Consider the following 3,052-nt stretch of genomic DNA (forward strand, 5'->3'; position numbering starts at 1 on the left):
TATATATATATATATATATATATATATATATTATTGAGTCGACCCTAGCCATCTGTCTATCTGGCTGTCTGGTTGCCTGATTGGCTTTTTGTCTGTCTGTCTGGCCGCGTGTGTGTCTGCCTACCTGTCTGCCTTCCTGCCTGCCTGACCGCCTGGCTGTCTGTCTGTCTGTCTGTCTGCCTGCCTGTGTGTCCGTCTGCCTCTTTATCTGTTTGTCTGTCTGTCTGTCTGGCTGGCTGTCGGTCTATCTGTCCGTCTGTCTGTCTGTCTGTCTGTCTGTCTGTCTGTCTGTCCGTCTGTCCGTCTGTCTGTCCGTCTGTCCGCTTTCCTGTCCGCCTGCCTGTCTGTCTGTACGCCAGTGTTTGACTGGTGTCTGTCTGTCTGTCCGTCCGTCCGTCCGTCCCTCCGTCCGTCTGTGTGTCTGCCTGTCTCTCCGTCTGTCTGTCTGCCTGTCTGTCTTTCATCTGTTTGTCTATCTGTTTGTATGTCTGTCCTTCTGTCTGTCTACCTTTGATTCCTGCTCCTCCGACATCAGATTGTTGTTGACTGCGTCCAACTCTATAATCACAACATATAGTACGGACACTCGGACGGCTTCTCATCTATAAAGGAAGGCAGAGATGACGTGGGCCGTTATATTTTTTATAGGCTGTAGCTACTATCTAGCTATACCGGTGTAGCATGAGGTAACGATGATTAAGCATATGCAATGAAATATTTCTCTCATACTGATTAAAAATAATCAAAAATCTATTCATAACTATATAATAATATACAATGATATTTCATATATAAATTATAATATTCTATGAGGCTAATCCATGATCCACAGTCGTGTTTTATATAATATCAAGATATATATCAATATTATTGTATACATTGTATTATTAGCTTATTAGCTTGTATTATGCATTGTACATTGTATACATTGTATTATTAGCTTATTAGCTTTATAGAAATCGCAGCTCAATAACTATTGGTTATTGGTTATTGGGCTGCGATTTCTATGATTAGCTTAATTATTAGCTTGTATTATGCATTGTACATTGTATACATTGTATTATTAGCTCTTAATAATATTCAGAGAAAAGTACTTCGCAGTCTCTGCAAGTGGCTATTGCTGCAGCAGGCATAGTTCGTAATGGTGACGCCATCCCAGTAAAGTGAAGTGTATTCGCGTAACGCGGCCAACAAATCCTGCTCGCACAAACGCTCTCCAACAAGATTCAAGGTGTCAGAAACCCTGGATAATAACATACCTTAGAATTTATACGATTATTTCGATGGCTATAATCGTCAACTAAGTTGTAAAAAATAACATAAAAGGGTGGATATATATAGTTAATGTTACAGTTTATCGATAACACTATTTGTTGTATACTAGGCAAAAACATTATCGTTAATATGTACAGAGCAAACTGCTAAACCATTTTAGTGTTCTTTTTTAACATTTACGGTCAAATCACGGCAGCATATGCTGACTGTCTAGTTCGAGAGATTTCATTTCATTTTTCTCCGCCGGATTGGCGCTATTGAGAGCGTTTTTTGTATGTCAAACTGCGATACGCCGTCCCCCGGGGTGCGCCAAGTTACTGTATTTGTAGTTACATCGAATTAAAATCAAGCAGCGGCATCGTATGTGATGTATCTTCTAACCACGAACCGTGATTGACCAATCCGTTTGAACGAAATAACAACGCCTTCTTTGGATACTGTCGCTATACTCGGTCGAGCTAGGCTAGTTTTTACACGTGTTTCACGCGTGCACAGCAAATTAGCAATGTTGCTATAATACTGTATACGCCATATTTTTCTCGTACAGATATTTTCGCGAATTCAGACTTGACGGACAATTTCGCGAGTGGTTAATATCGCGATCGGTGAATTATGAATTATTCGGTATTATTCGGTATGAATTATTCGCGTGTTGTCATTTTCGCAGTTGGGGGACGCGTTCGCGAAATTCGCGAAAATTAAATCACCGTGAATTATACAGCGTAATACAGTAGGCTAATAGAACGTCATACCGCAACAATAATTGGCTAGAACTGCCCGTCAATCACGCCAGGCAGACAGACCGAGTGTCACCGTATATCATTGCAAATGATTGCCCACTCACCTGTATGCAAACTCTAACTTGAAGCAAGCGTTGATGAAACCAACCACCTTAACAACGCCGCCTAGCTTGTAGCGGTAGAGACCTCGCGAGGATGTAATGATTAGCTCGTATATTTCCCCAACTTTTACCTACGGTGCACATAGCCATGATCAGACGATCGAGCTTTTGAACCAGCATAGTGAGCACATATAACACCCCCTCAAGTATATTCGGGGCATCAGAGGAGCAGTATTCGTATTCAGGTGGACGACTCTAATCTTAAACATCTGCATTCTTGACCATACCGCGTTGCGAAAGTTTACGTTTAGTAGTAATTAAAATCACTGAAAGGATATACGACGCTTAGGTAAATAATGATCTCACCTGGTCTAAGAAATATGTTTTGGGCTTGTCCTTGTGTGCTTCGTTGATTGGCATAAACTCAAAGAATGTTGAACTTAATGCTGGCATGTAATGCATATCGTCTGCTTTCGGCCACATGTTTATTTATACCTGCAAGTATAATCGATAGACGTGCTGCGTGTAAAGCAGATGAACATAACTTTTATCATACTATCGCGGGTATTCATTATGAGCGTATTTACACGTACATCGAGTTAATCATAAGCTTTTGTAATAAAATAATATATCGCTGTGCTGTGGTATCTGTGCACAAAATGAATAGTCATTATAATAATAATTATTATTATCAGTTATATCATAACATAACAAACATAAGTGTTTAAAATGGAAATTGTCAGTAATATAATTGTGATTACATGACATGCCTTGCACAAGATGCGTAGCCAGGCGAATACAAGTTTGAGAAAGTTTAATTATTTTCTACTAAATAACCAACATAATTGTGTGTGTGTGTGTGTGTGTGTGTGTGTGTGTGTGTGTGTGTGTGTGTGTGTGTGTGTGTGTGCCCTTAACCCGCCCGCCCCCTAGATC

Source organism: Priapulus caudatus, unplaced genomic scaffold (assembly GCF_000485595.1).
Source record: "Priapulus caudatus unplaced genomic scaffold, Priapulus_caudatus-5.0.1 Scaffold1087, whole genome shotgun sequence".
NCBI lineage: Eukaryota > Metazoa > Priapulida > Priapulimorpha > Priapulimorphida > Priapulidae > Priapulus > Priapulus caudatus.